A 15,792-nucleotide genomic window follows, 5' to 3' on the forward strand; every position below is an offset into this window, starting at 1 on the left:
CATGGTGGCTCGTTTTAGCTAACTGTCTAACATTCACCTGTAAATAAATAAAAAGATTCAGTTTCTCATACATTTTGTCATGTTAGCTACATGGATGTATTACTGTTTTGATTAGTCAGTGTGTTTGTGCTAGGATCCAGATCACAATTAAGGTTAAGGCTCTGAGTCGTTCACCAGAAGATCTGGGTTCCAGCACCACCAAGCTGCCACTATTGGGCCCATGAGCAAGGCCCCCAACCCACCCTGCTGCATCAGGGGTGCTGCAGCATGGCTGACCCTGTGCTCTGACCCCAACCCCCAAGGATGGGATACGCGAAGAATGAATTTCACTGTGCAGTAATGTACATGTGACAAATAAAGACAACTTTACTTATGTTAATCCTGTACACCATGTTAAAATATTAAGCGGTTATTACTGTCCACTAACTGCACTAATCTGCCCATTTGTGTGGTACACAACACAAGACACAGGTTGTAAACAATGATTATATATATATATATATATATATATATATATATATATATATATATATATATATATATTTGATCCTGAAAATTAGTATGAACAATTAGATGGTGGATTACATTCAACTTTGAGCCCTTTCAAAGTTCTCAATGACAAGACAGACAGGTGAAGGAAACAGAGTGGAAAAAGAAAAAAGAAAAAAAAAAACTTGGTACATCATGAAAATTTTCTTGAAATTTCTGTCATTTGCACTTGATGAATACACCACCACATACTTAAGTGATGTAAAAAATTTCAGATCAAGCAGCCAGGTATAATTATGAACATGTGAACATGTGCTGGTTTTGGTGTCAGTTTAATGCCAGACAGGTGGTCCACACAACAGCAGACTCTGACTTGTGATACAGAATCCAACAAGTACAAGAACTCTAAGGCATGTTCAGCTCCTCTTGACTGACGATCGGACACAACACAGAACTTCACTCCACTGCTGCTCCTGTGTGCGCGCTGACCCTCCACCTCGGCCGAGCGAACACGCAAAGAGCCGGTAGCTGATCGGGAGATGTTCAGGAGACGCGTGAATGCAGAAGAGTTGGAGCTTAACATTACATTCCAACACAACGTCTACATAGGACTGAGAGGCAATGATTAAACAGACATTGTACAGTAATTCCTCAGGTCTTTGGTAATTCAAAAGGAAAATCACAATACAAACTCATTTCTAAATAACAGAATGCTTGCTATTTGAGATTCATTTTCTCATTGATTATATAAGCTAGAGACCCTAAATCCAAAAACTTTTTAATTTCCCTTTTCAGTGTCAGTTCTGAAAAAGTGGTGTCATGTAATGAAGCAAGCTTTAACAGCTCCTCTTGAACATCAAAGTTCTCTGTAATCGTTCTTGCAAAGATCAGGAGCTGACTGGCATCTGTCACGTCTGTGCCAGTATTTGCAATTGTTTATTGCAAGTTTCAGCTTTTCTTAGATTTGACATTGAAAGTCAGAAATTCGACGTGTTACTGTTCAGCGGGACAAAGATACAGACTCAAAGTTCTTGACTTTTTCAAAAGTATTAAATTGAGTATAGTTCCTTGCCTTGAGACAGACTTTCGGGGAGCAGGAGGGGCATATTCAAGTGTTAACAAAGATACATTAGATTTAGACATCAGACACCTGCAAAGTAACTGTAAGGGTCTTTGACGAGGTCTCTTTCAAGTCAAACAGCTTGACTTGAAACGTGTCTGTCTGAATCAGAATGTTTTCTGGCTTGACATCACGATGCAGTATCCCCTGGCTCTTGCAATGCTTCAATGCTTCCATCAGCTGAAACATCACATTGCGAGCCTCGACCTCAGTCAAACATCCACCTTGCTTGCCGGAGAGTTCCTCGAGGTCCACACATGGTTCAGGCTGTTCCAGGAGTACGATATATCACTTTGCCTCTTCGTGCCAGTCCAGAATCTTCTGGATTTTTGAGCAAGGTTCTGTGTTTGCAAGGATCTTCAAAGCTATCTCAATGGGCAGCCATCCATATCCTGTCTGTAGTATGGTACAAAAAGGAAAGAATGAGTGCCACACATTATAATGCCATCCTTTGTAATACTACTTATCAAGGTCTTCTTAGAAATCTTATTTTTAGCTTTTGTGCTAGATTATAGTAATAGGTAAGATGTGCATCATGATAAAGAAACTTACAAGCTGCAGTTTTTCATATGGCATCTTTTTGGAGACGTACTTGATTGCAACCTGAGGAAAGATGTGTAATTAAATCAAATCATTTGCATACATAAAGTAACTAAAAGAGCTTTTCAGACTCATCTGGCTTGTGAGGTTCCATCATTTTATTTTTATGCATGAAAGAGCAGTAGTTACTGCTTTTAAATAACAGCTTTGCAACTTTACTGCCAATCCCACAATGTTACAGTGATCCATGATGTCAAATGTAGCAGCAAAAGATGTCAAAGTAAAGGGAGGTTAAGAGACGTATAACAATCAGCCTCCTTCAAAAGGAACTACTAGTGCCTACTAGTGAACGCTGCCATTCCTGAGTTCAGTTTTAATATTGTTATAATGTTTTTCTCTAATTTGAGTGCAAATGAAGTTTAGAAGATTAAAATTTGTTAAGACGTGATTGCTTACCTTTTGTCCATTAGTGGCACTGATCAACTTTACTTCTGATTATGTAGAAAACTGGTCAAAGACTAGAGTAAAAACAGAAATGGAAAGACTTACTGGCAATCCGTCTTCTTTGCGTAGTCCAGCAAACACACAGCCAAATCCTCCTGCATCCAGCAGTTCTCCTTCCAAATACGCCTTCGTCCAATGTGATTATTATGTCCCTAAAGGTTGACTTAGAGAAAACACTGTAATTTATTTACAAGTGTTCAGTATGTGCAAATAGTAATATCGACTTTATAGCCAAAAGTTTTGGGACGTCTGCCTTTACATGCACATTCAAATCAATTCAATTTTATTTTTATAGCACTTTTAACAAAGAGCGTTCCATCAAAGCAGCTTTACATAAGAAACAACAAACATATAAACAGGCAAACAGTCCTAGATGTTATCTCAAGTGAGCAAGCCTGAGGTGACTGTGGCAAGGAAAAAGTCCCTTAGATGGTATGAGGAAGAAACCTTGAGAGGAACCAGACTCAAAAGGGAACCCATCCTCATTTGGGTGACAGTGGAGAGTGTGATTATAAATTATTGTAAACACCAGAGAGTGTGATATGAACAATGTCCTTTGTGCATTTATGTATAGTCAATTGTGTGATGCAGATACAGCATGTGTAGAATGTTATGTAAAATAATAAGGAGGTTGTTGTCGTCCACATAAGGTTGGCAGTGTTGCTTTGAATACCCGAATCCTCACAAAGCAGAACCCGGCTGGAGCTGGTCCATCTCTGGATGCCACTGGAGCTGGCACAATCTCTGTATGCCTCGGGATGGCTAGAAGAAAGGAAACAAGTGGAAAGGAATTAGAGTCGCTGCTGTTCATAATATTAGCAGCACTAGATGATAATGTGCATTTAATCAGATGTACTGGAGTACAAGGTTATGGGATGTATTAAATGTATGCCAGACTAAAGAGATAAGTCTTTAGTCTACGTTTGAACTGGTAGACTGTGTCTGAGCCCCGAACACCGTCAGGAAGGCTATTCCAAAGTTTAGCAGCTAAATACGAAAACCCTCTACCCCCAGACTTTGATGTTCTGGGAACTACCAGAAGTCCACAGTTTTGTGATCTTAAAGAGCGTGGTGGATTGTAACGTGTTAGAAGACTGGCCAGATAAGTGGGAGCTAAACCATTTAGAGCCTTGAACGTAAGTAGTGCTAGTTTATAGTCAATTCTAAACTTAACAGGTAGCCAGTGCAGGGATGATAATATTGGAGTTATATGATCATGTTTTCTTGACCTGGTAAGAACTCTGGCGGCTGCATTTTGGACTAACTGTAGCTTGTTTATTGAAGATGCAGGACAACCACCTAGTAATGCATTACAATAGTCCAGTCTGGAGGTCATGAATGCATGAACCAGCTTTTCTGCATCAGATACACATAAAAGGTGCCTAAGCTTGGCAATATTTCTAAGATGGAAGAACGCTGTTTTTGTAATATTGGAAATATGATTTTCAAAGGACAAGTTGCTGTCTAATATTACGCCCAGGTCTTTCACTGTTGAGCTAGTAGTAATAGTACATCCTTCTAAATGCAAGCTGAATTGTGAGAGCTTTTGTGTACTGGTTTTTGGACTAATAAGTAATATCTCTGTCTTATCAGAATTTAGTAATAGAAAATTATCGGTCATCCAATCTTTAATATCTTCAACACACTCCGTTAATCTAGACAAATTAGATATCTCATCTGGTTTTGATGAGATATATAACTGGGTATCATCGGCATAACAATGGAAACTAATCCCATGCCTTCTAATGATGTTACCCATTGGAAGCATGTATACCAAGAAAAGCAGGAGGTCCTAAAACTGATCCTTGTGGGACCAGTGTGATCGATCAGACAGGTAGGATCTAAACCATTTTAATGCCTGTCCCTGCAAACCTATGTGATTTTGTAAGCGATCTACGAGAATGTTATGATCTATAGTGTTGAACGCAGCACTAAGATCAAGCAGGACTAATATGGAGATGCAGCCTTGGTCCAAAGCTAAAGCAAGTCATTTGGGATTTTAACTAGTGCAGTTTCTGTACTCTGATGAGGCCTGAAACCTGACTGAAATTCTTCAAGGATATTGTTTTCCTGTAAGCATAATTGCATAATTGAGCTGACACCACTTTTTCTAATTTTTTTGATATAAATGGAAGGTTGTAATTTGATAGTTCATTAGGGTCTAGTTTAGGTTTCTTAAGAAGAGCCTGAATAACTGCTAACTTGAGAGATTTTGGGACATGACCCAGATATAACGAGGAATTAATAATATTGAGAAGAGGCTCTCCAGCTGCATGTATCACTTCTTTCAGCAATCTAGTTGGAATTGGATCTAACAAACATGTTGCTGATTTAGCTGTGGTGATAAGTTTAAATAGCTCTTCCTGCCCTATACTGGTAAAGCATTGTAGCTTTAAATGTGGAGCTTTAGGCTGGTCTAGACAACCGGATGCTGTCAAAGGTTGAACATCCAATATTTTGTTCCTGATACTATCAATTGTTTCAGTGAAGAAATTCATAAAGTCATAAAATAAATTCATTTAGTCTCACTACTAAACTGTGATGAAATACTCTCTCAGAAATACTTGCTCAGATGCTCAGCCCTAGCAGCTTTTAGAGCCTGTCTATATCTGGACAAAGTCTTAAATAGTCTTTAAACGCAATACTAAAAACTTCTAATTTGGTTTTTCTCCACTTTCGCTCGAGGTTACAGGTTGCTCTCTTGAGGGCGTGAGTATGACTATTATACCATGGTGCAGGTGTTTTATCTCTGACCTTTTTTAGTCGGAATCGGCTCCTGAAGTCCTTCTTCAGGATCTCCGTCTGCCTCAGCCTGATGTCGTTCATGCCAGCATGGAGGACCACAGCTCCGATGTTCTTATTCAGGATCGCTGTACCTGTGCAGTGACGTCAACAACACGAGTACCAGGAAAACAGCGAGTGCGCACCTTACCTTTAGCCGCAGTAGCACGGATGTGTGGAGTCTCCGATGATCACCACATCGCACTCCGTCTCGCAAAGGGGAGCGAAGTGGTTGCGGGTTGAGATCTCGAAAACGGGTGGGGAGGGGGAGAGGTCCTCGCCCAGGGCTTGGCTCGTGTCTTCCGCTGCTGCTGCATCCAGGCTGCGTGGTACCCAGGGACCGGAGTGAAGGAAACCTGGGCGGGCCGCGTCCTTGGTGCGTTGGGCCTGGGCAGAGAAGAACACGGAGTTGAGGTTGTGGGAGTGTTTGTTTCACGCCACGGATTTACCTGGGACAGGTGAGCGTCAATCCGGGATGATTCCAGCGCGGCGTTCCGATCTCACAGCTGGGCTAGCTTCATTTATAGGTTGTGGATCTGCTTCTGCATGGCCTCCAGCTCCAAGTCCACAGAGTGCAGCTCGAATAAATCCTCACCTGCACTCAAAGGCAGACCCACAACTGACATAGTGTTTAAGAGCAGTAGCACAACAGAGATAATTGGTGTGAAAAACATAAGCCAACTTGTGGTAGCCGGGCTAACGTGCTAATGGGCTAACCGGCTATAAGCGGGTGTTCTGGAAAACAAATATAACTAATGATATAAAAAGCATTTGAAATGAGAATATTATGGGATACTATCGGCTAATAAAGATACTATAAAAAGTTATAATATTGGACTGGATTTAAGATAAAAATCGAGAAAATTTAGCGAAATTTTAGGTCCATGAAATTTAATGACATCCCATTCTTAGTCTGTAGTGTTTAATATGGAGCTGGCCTGCCCATTGCAGCTATAACAGCTTCAACTCTTCTGGGAAGGCTTTCCACAAGGTTTAGGAGTGTGTTCATGGGAATTTTTGACCATTCCTGTAGAAGTGCTTTTGTGAGGTCATGCACTGATGTTGAACGAGAAGGCCTGACTCACAGTCTTGTTTTTTTTCCCGTCATGGAGAGCTTAAATCCACCATCACCTATGCTGCTCCTACACTGATAACTGGAAACGTTTCAAGCAAAGATTCAACATCTATCTAGCAGCTAGCGGTGCAGGGAGAGGCGATGAAAAGCTAAAGGCATCCATGTTTTTGCATGTAATAGGTGAAGATGCACTGGACATTTGTAATAGCTTCAACTCAATGGCGCAAATCTAACTGACTGTTCTAATGGCAAACTTTGAGGAATTCTTTGTGCCAAGTAAGAATGTCACTTTTGATAGGAACAAGTTTTTCTTTCGACTGAGTAAGACTTGTGAATTTGGAGATTTAAGAGACTCACTTGTGAGGGACAAAATAGTTTGTGGGACTCCTAATAATGGTCTCAGTTGAAGAGCAGCCTGACAAATTCTTTGTTGATTCTGTACAGACTAGCACAACAGACAAAGCTGAATGGATTGTACCACTGACCGTAAATGTAAAAATTGGCTTCAAATTAGATACTGCAGCACAAGTCAATCTCTTGTCTAATTCTGACTACAAAACCCTCAAAATCAAAATACATCCAGTGAAAACGAAAGTTTTCCTGTTTTCCAAGTGTCCCTGTCAAAGGGAGCTGCTTGGTGACTCTTAAACACAAGGGACAGCAGGTAAAGTCACAGATGCTGATTGTGGAAAAGAATGTCCAGCCAATTTTAGGACTGAGCACGTGCTAAAAATTTTAAAAAAAAGGAAGGTGTTTGTAGTGGCATCACAGATTGAAACAAATGAAACCTCATTCATGCAGGAGTATGAAGATGTTTTTGAAGGACTAGGATGTCTGCCTGGGAAGGATAAAATAAGTGTTGATGACACAATAACACCAGTTGTACATGCATGCAGAAATGTTCCATTTGCTTTGAGAGGAAAACTTAAAGACGAATTAGCTGACATGGAGAAGCTAAAGGTTATAAAGACAGTTGATGAACCAACAGACTGGGTGAGCTCACTTGTTATTGTGCTCAAGAAAAATGGAGCTTTGAGAATATATCTTGACCCAAGAGATCTCAACAGGGCCATAAAACGTGAACATTTTAAACTGCCAACCAGAGAAGAAATCATGTCTCAGTTCACTGGATCAAAGTGGTTCTGCAAGCTGGATGCATCATCTGGGGTTTGGCAAATGAAACTTGATGAGGCAAGTTAAAAACTGTGTACCTTCAATACACCTGAAGGCAGATATTGTTTTCTCTGTCTCCCTTATGACATTCACTCAGCACTAGAAGTTTACCACAAAACTATTCACATGATCTTTGAGCATCTACCAGGTGTATAGACTATGATGGATGACATAATTGTGTGGGGTTCCAACCAGCAGGAACATGATGCATGACTGAAGCAGGTTCTGGAGCTAACAGGACAGTCCAATCGAAAATTGAACAAAGAGAAGTGTGAGTTTGCAGTTAAGAGCTTAACTCTCGTTGGAGATGTCCGGTCTGAAGAAGGCATTAGGCCAGACCTAAAAAAACATCAGCAATAGACAACATGCCACAAAGTACAGAGGAAGCGAGAAGATTCCTTGGAATGGTCACATACCTGGCCAAATTCATTCCCCAGCTATCAACACGTTCTGCTCCACTCGGATGTCTGCTAGAACAAAAGAATGAGTGGGTGTGGTCTCACAAGCAGGAGGCATGCTTTCAAAACCTGAAACACATCATTAAAGAAGAGCCAGTGCTCAGATATTATGACCCACACAAGAGCACTAAAATCTCAGCAGATGCTTCATAACATGGCATAGTGATATATACACTATATTGCCAAAAGTATTCGCTCACCTGCCTTGACTCGCATATGAACTTAAATGACATCCCATTCCTAATCCATAGAGTTCAATATGACGTTGGTCCACCCTTTGCAGCTATAACAGCTTCAACTCTTCTGGGAAGGCTGTCCACAAGGTTTAGGAGTGTGTTTATGGTAATTTTTGACCATTCTTCCAGAAGCGCATTTGTGAGGTCACACACTGATGTTGGACGAGAAGGCCTGGCTCTCAGTCTCCGCTCTAATTCATCCCAAAGGTGTTCTATCGGGTTGAGGTCAGGACTCTGTGCAGGCCAGTCAAGTTCCTCCACACCAGACTCTGTCATTCATGTCTTTATGGACCTTGCTTTGTGCACTGGTCCACAGTCATGTTGGAAGAGGAAGGGGCCAGTTCCAAACTGTTCCCACAAAATTGGGAGCATGGAATTGTCCAAAATGTCTTGTTATGCTGAAGCATTCAGAGTTCCTTTCACTGGAACTAAGGGGCCAAGCCCAGCTCCTGAAAAACAACCCCACACCATAATCCCCCCTCCACCAAACTTTACACTTGGCACAATGCAGTCAGACAAGTACCGTTCTCCTGGCAACCGCCAAACCCAGACTCGTCCATCAGATTGCCAGATGGAGAAGCACGATTCTTCACTTCAGAGAACGCGTCTCCACTGCTCTAGTGTCCAGTGGCGGCGTGCTTTACACCACTGCATCCGACGCTTTGCATTGCACTTGGTGATGTATGGCTTGGATGCAGCTGCTCGGCCATGGAAACCCATTCCATGAAGCTCTCTGCGCACTGTTCTTGAGCTAATCTGAAGGCCACATGAAGTTTGGAGGTCTGTAGCGATTGACTCTGCAGAAAGTTGGCGACCTCTTCGCACTATGCGCCTCAGCATCCGCTGACCCCGCTCCGTCAGTTTACGTGGCCTACCACTTCGTGGCTGAGTTGCTGTCGTTCCCACTTCCACGTTCTTATAATACAGCTGACAGTTGACTGTGGAATATTTAGGAGCGAGGAAATTTCACGACTGGATTTGTTGCACAGGTGGCATCCTATCACAGTTCCACGGTGGAATTCACTGAGCTCCTGAGAGCGACCCATTCTTTCACAAATGTTTGTAAAAACAGTCTGCATGCCTAGGTGCTTGATTTTATACACCTGTGGCCATGGAAGTGATTGGAACACCTGATTCTGATCATTTGGATGGGTGAGCGAATACTTTTGGCAATATAGTGTATATGAAATTAGGGCTACAGCTATCGATTATATTAGTAATCGAATGTTCTACCGATTATTCCATCGATTAATCGAGTAATCGGGTAAGAAGTACTTTTTCTTTATTAAAGAGGAATACTAAATATGTAAGAGAAAATAAGACAGTTCTCTTAAAATGAACAACTAAGTTGTTTCCTGTTTTGAAAAATATAAAATCTAAACCCATTTAATGCATTTAAGTGACATTCATAATGCAAATACAAATATATAAATAAAAAAACTTTACTTCAAAAGAAGGTAAAAATTGTACAACCTAAAACAATAATAATAATAATAATAACAACAACAATAATAATAATAATAACAATACCTAAACATTGCATTTATGTTGTTCAACTTAACTTGGACGTTTCACTCTAACTACAGCCCAAGCAGGACATAAGCATTTACTGTCTTCCTGGAAGACTTGGTGGTTTTTGTAAGAGGCAAATATTAGTGGACAGGAAGGGAACTTGGAACAAGAACAAGAGTTCATACACATCACATTTCTTAACACATTTTTCTGTAACATGAAATTAGAGTTATTTGGAGAATAAACCCTCTTAAATGTCTCTCTACATACTGGTGTGTGTGTGTGTGTGTGTGAGACAGAGAGAGAGTGAGGCTATCAAAATGAACGATGCTTAGGCTTTCACAAAACTAAATTAGGGACATCATAACTAGCCACCATACTGATTTACAGTCTTAAATAGTTCAGTCTTACTGTAATCACACTGTACAGAGTTTTCTGCCTGTTTTAGTTTGAAATGATACCAAACTTTGAAAACTTTCTGCCGTTTTCTTTGGCTTGAAGCTTCTGTGTGTGTAGTTACAGTAAATGGACTAAACGAAGCTTCGAGGCAGCTAATTTGCCTCGATGATTTTATTGTATTCAAATTACTCAAGTTACTCGAGGAATCGTTTCAGCCCTGTATGAAATATGACGTCAAAATGATCTACACCCCAGAAAAATTCATGTTTGAAGCGGACACTCTCTCAGGCTGTAGACAAGCATGAAAATTCTGAAGATTAGAAAAGTGCAGACATACAAGCATATGTTGACATAAGGTTCCATGCAGCCACTGAGCATTGAAAGAGCTTAGAGAGTTCATACTGAAAGGCTGGCCAAAAAATAAAACTGATTGTCCAAAGCAAATCCAAGATTACTGGACCTGCAAAGCTGAACTTTCAGTAGTGAATGACATCATCTACGGAAAAGGAAAGAAGTTTGCAGTAGCATCAGTGCGAAAAGAAATGCTGCAGAAAATTCATGAGGGGCATTTAGGAGAGGAGAAATGTAAACGCAGAGCCCATGAGGTCATGTACTGGCCAAGGATAAACCATGACATCAGTCAGACCACAGCCTCATGTGAAATATATCTCACATGTACACTATACTGCCAAAAGTATTCGCTCACCCATCCAAATAATCAGAATCAGGTGTTCCAATCACTTCCATGGCCACAGGTGTATAAAATCAAGCACCTAGGCATGCAGACTGTTTTTACAAACATTTGTGAAAGAATGGGTCGCTCTCAGGAGCTCAGTGAATTCCACCGTGGAACTGTGATAGGATGCCACCTGTGCAACAAATCCAGTCGTGAAATTTCCTCGCTCCTAAATATTCCACAGTCAACTGTCAGCTGTATTATAAGAACGTGGAAGTGTTTGGGAACAACAGCAACTCAGCCGCGAAGTGGTAGGCCACGTAAACTGACGGAGCGGGGTCAGCGGATGCTGAGGCGCATAGTGCGAAGAGGTCGCCAACTTTCTGCAGAGTCAATCGCTACAGACCTCCAAACTTCATGTGGCCTTCAGATTAGCTCAAGAACAGTGCGCAGAGAGCTTCATGGAATGGGTTTCCATGGCCGAGCAGCTGCATCCAAGCCATACATCACCAAGTGCAATGCAAAGCGTCGGGTGCAGTGGTGTAAAGCACGCCGCCACTGGACTCTAGAGCAGTGGAGACGCGTTCTCTGGAATGACGAATCGCGCTTCTCCATCTGGCAATCTGATGGACGAGTCTGGGTTTGGCGGTTGCCAGGAGAACGGTACTTGTCTGACTGCATTGTGCTAAGTGTAAAGTTTGGTGGAAGGGGGGATTATGGTGTGGGGTTGTTTTTCAGGAGCTGGGCTTGGCCCCTTAGTTCCAGTGAAAGGAACTCTGAATGCTTCAGCATACCAAGACATTTTGGACAATTCCATGCTCCCAACTTTGTGGGAACAGTTTGGAGCTGGCCCCTTCCTCTTCCAACATGACTGTGCACCAGTGCACAAAGCAAGGTCCATAAAGACATGGATGACAGAGTCTGGTGTGGATGAACTTGACTGGCCTGCACAGAGTCCTGACCTCAACCCGACAGAACACCTTTGGGATGAATTAGAGCGGAGACTGAGAGCCAGGCCTTCTCGTCCAATATCAGTGTGTGACCTCACAAATGCGCTTCTGGAAGAATGGTCAAAAATTCCCATAAACACACTCCTAAACCTTGTGAACAGCCGTCATATTGAACCCTATGGATTAAGAATGGGATGTCACTTAAGTTCATGTTACGACCCCGAAGTAGGCCTAGGGGAGACTCAGGGTCAGCAACCGGTGGTTTATCAAGCTGATAGTGGGTGAAAGAGTCCAACCGGGTCTAAACAATGACACACAGTGTAGACTGGCTGAATGAAAAAAAAAAAACAAGGTTTCGCGACACAACCTGTAGTGCTTAATCAGTTTACTGTGCTGTACAACAGAAAACACGTATTTACAATATTTACAAATTTCACAAACAAGCCAAACACGGGGCTGGACAACGGCGGTGCTGAAGAAAAGAAAACCAAGTAAAACAAAATGATACTTCCCTAACGCTGCTTTATTTTTAATACATCCTGGACTACAAACAAAAGTGAAACCAAAAACCTGCCTATACTGCGCTTCCCTTACAAACTTAAATACAGGGGGTGGCACCCGCCCCTTTCCTAAAGTGTCTAGACAGTGTGACGTCCTACGTGTTGCACAGTGTATGAGCGCGCTCTTTCTTACCTGTCCGAGCCCCGTCAGCACAACACTACACAAACACACACAGCTGTACATACACCTCAATACACCAAGTATTTAGATAGACAAACAAACCACGCAATTGCACACACAAGCAGAAACAAAACGCGGCGCCCGATGCGGTGTCAGTGTTTCGCTTTTATAGCCTGACTCTTCTTCCGGTTAATCATCCAGGGCGGCGATAGCGCGATTCGGCTCCTCCCGTCAGCGGCAGGTATATGGCATGCGGCCAACTGCATCACGTTCCTCCCAATCGGTTATGCTGTAAACAAAGCCATCATAATAACCGAAATACGTGCCGTGGCACGTAACAGTTCATATGCGAGTCAAGGCAGGTGAGCGAATAATTTTGGCAATATAGTGTAAGTCTAAGCAATAAGTAGAGCCACTCATGCCTCATCCTGTGTCTGATTGTCCATACCAAAAGGTCGGAATAGATTTTTTTCAATGCAATGGTAAGAGCCATATTGTAGTTACTGACTATTTCTCTAACTATCCAGAGGTTGCAACACTTCAGGTGACATCCAGCCAAGCTGTCATTGGTTTCCTAAAGACAGTCTTTGCTAGACATGGAGTTCCCTGTGAGATGTTTTCTGATAATGGTCCTCAGTTTACCAGCAGGGAGTTTAGTTCTTTCTCTAACGAGTGGGGATTTCAGCACACTACTTCAAGCCCAAACCACCCTAAGTCCAATGGGCTTGCAGAGAGTTCTGTAAAGATTGTGAAGGGTCTCACGAAAAAAATAAAGTCGAAAAAGCAGACTTCCACAGGAGTTTGATGATTTACAGGAGTGCACAATTGCAAAATGGGTTGTCCCCTGGGCAAACGCTGATGGGTCGACGGATATGCACCCATTTACCTAGCCATGAGGACCTGTTAAAGTCTACAGGAGTAAGCAAAATCAAAGCCACAAAACAGATACACAAACACAGGCAAAAATGGCACTACGAAAAGAAGTTTGTATCCTAAACTATGCAACAGACACACTGGACACAACAAGGCAAAGTGGAAAGAGAATTGTTTCCGCATTCATATGAGATCTGGAACTGAGACAACAAGTGGCAGTTCAAGAGGTTGATTCGCAACCAAATGACCAAGGACTGTCTGATGTTTCCACTAGTGAACAAACATGATGTCAGTCCTCTGGATTTTGCAAACTCAACTATGACAAAAGGGATTACTGTCTCTCCTGCAATGTCTTGCAAACCAAGACAACCTGTTAGATTTCCTGAAAGGCTTATTGAAATTTGTTAAATATTTCAAGGACTGGGTAGTTGAAAAAGATAACGGTTACTTGTAATATCTCACTGTTTAACTGCAATTACTGTTAGTTAAAAAAAAGTTGTTGTTTAATAACTTTTAACATAAGAGTTAGTTAATAGAAGTAAAGAATCCCAAAGAGATAGTGCTTTACTTTTAAAGGGGGCAAGATGTGATGTTATGAATGATCACATGTAATTTTGGTTCTGAAAGTGTGTGTGTGTGTGTGTGTGTCCGGACAGTTCAGAGGGTGAACGGCAAGTTGTGCTAAGAGACATGTTGTGTGCCCACGTGCAAAATAAAAAACAAGTAAAGTGAAGTGGCTAAAAAGACATTCAGGCTCTCCAGCGTGTTGATTAAAACGTAACAGGCCCCTTTCTCTTTCTGCATCAAACTCGCCATCTACAGCTGTCATTCTTTCTAACACAATTTTGACGATAGCAGCAGGTGTAACATATACCCTTATGTCACTGAAGATTTTCATGATACACTTCTTTTTGTCCTCAAGAGAGTCAGCAATTTCAGCAAGCTGCTTATCTGATATGTCTGTTTTTAAGTCCTGTCCTACTTTACGAGATCTTCCACTGCTCATAAAAAGTGGTTAACCTTTTCTCTTTCTTAGAGCAATCATCTTTCTAATAAGCAAGTATTTTCTTCTTAGGCTTATGATCATGTTCTGAACGTCGAGGGAGCTCTGTACTGTCTTGTGCATGACACTGAAGTTCCGATGTATTTTTATCTTTACGTTTAACTGTACCTTTTATATCCTTTTCTTTTGTACCTTCTGTTCCCGTCTGGAGCAGGCTTTCAGATTCTTGTTCGTGTCTCAGCTCCGTAGACCATCACGCCGATTCCGAAGTCCTGCAGTCCATTGACCATCGTCACGGTGAAACCGTGAGTCAGCACGTGCAGCGAGCATCTGAACCAGCGAAGATGAAGCTCTTACTGTAGCGGACCCTGTCCGAATGATGGCCGAAACTTTTACTGACGTTTCTGAAAGCTTTATTGTACATTCAACACCGTAGAAATATCCTTTATAACTTCAGAAATCACCGTAAGAGCTGAACAATGTATAAAGATACACATTAAAAGTCTTGTCTAAACTCGACCCCATTAACTAACGATAAAGAAATATATACAGACCTCATGCCTTTAAACCTTAGAAACCATGAAGAACCAAAACAATCAGCGCGTACAACCGTTCATTACTGCTGCAATCATTATCACTCTGAAGGATGCAATATCCTTCAAAATAAAAGTCCCAATTTTCTAAGACAGATAGAGCAGGCTTTTACATAATTAAACCCAAATGTATGTGATATATATATAATATATTATATATATATAATTAAACCCAAATGTATGTAATATTTTGGACTGCTGTTCCTAACAAATATTTGGGACTGATATGTCAAGTAATTTCTTACAGAAGCAATATTAATGCTCTCATTTTGCTCTCACCTATGACATGAAAAAAAACCAATGTAATGCACACTCTGTTTTAGTTTATTGTTTATTTAATAAACCACAAAAATAATGAAATAATTAGAAAATTTAATAAAGAGAAAAACAAAATTCATTTGAAATCAAATGCATGGATTATAATTCTGTACAAAAGTTCAGATGTATTTAAATTTTCAGATGGAGGTTAGTGCAGTGGTCCCTGTCTCCTGATAAGTACCTGGTAAGTTAAACCAGTGGTGAAGCTCTATTTGCTCCAGACTGGTTCTGTCTTCTGCATCGGTGCTCAGACACCAACGGATCAGATCACTGCACTCTGTACCACAGGTACATAAATCAATAAGACGTAGAGAGAAGAATCTAATACTTAACTCCATGAAGAACCTGCTTTATAATAAATAATCCTTTAAAGAAAATGCTGTAGAGTACATAAGAAATTCCTCACACTTG

General features: G+C 41.3%; 1 long non-coding RNA gene across 4 annotated transcripts; it reads right to left on the bottom strand.

The window, feature by feature from the left end:
* Positions 1–555: 555 nt before the first annotated feature.
* On the bottom strand, positions 556–15,114 carry LOC131342208 (uncharacterized). Of its 4 annotated transcripts, none has more exons than XR_009202990.1 (7): positions 15,025–15,114; positions 14,663–14,838; positions 8,099–8,209; positions 5,408–6,029; positions 2,699–3,415; positions 2,162–2,212; positions 556–2,005 (listed from the first exon to the last, which is right to left on the bottom strand). It is a non-coding gene; the product is annotated as an uncharacterized LOC131342208 (long non-coding RNA). The 4 variants fall into 4 exon arrangements; XR_009202992.1 differs by having other exon boundaries at positions 14,639–14,838; XR_009202989.1 differs by having other exon boundaries at positions 5,408–8,209.
* Positions 15,115–15,792: the final 678 nt, after the last annotated feature.

The sequence above is a fragment of the Hemibagrus wyckioides genome, linkage group LG21 (assembly GCF_019097595.1).
Source record: "Hemibagrus wyckioides isolate EC202008001 linkage group LG21, SWU_Hwy_1.0, whole genome shotgun sequence".
In the NCBI taxonomy this organism is placed as follows: Eukaryota; Metazoa; Chordata; class Actinopteri; order Siluriformes; family Bagridae; genus Hemibagrus; species Hemibagrus wyckioides.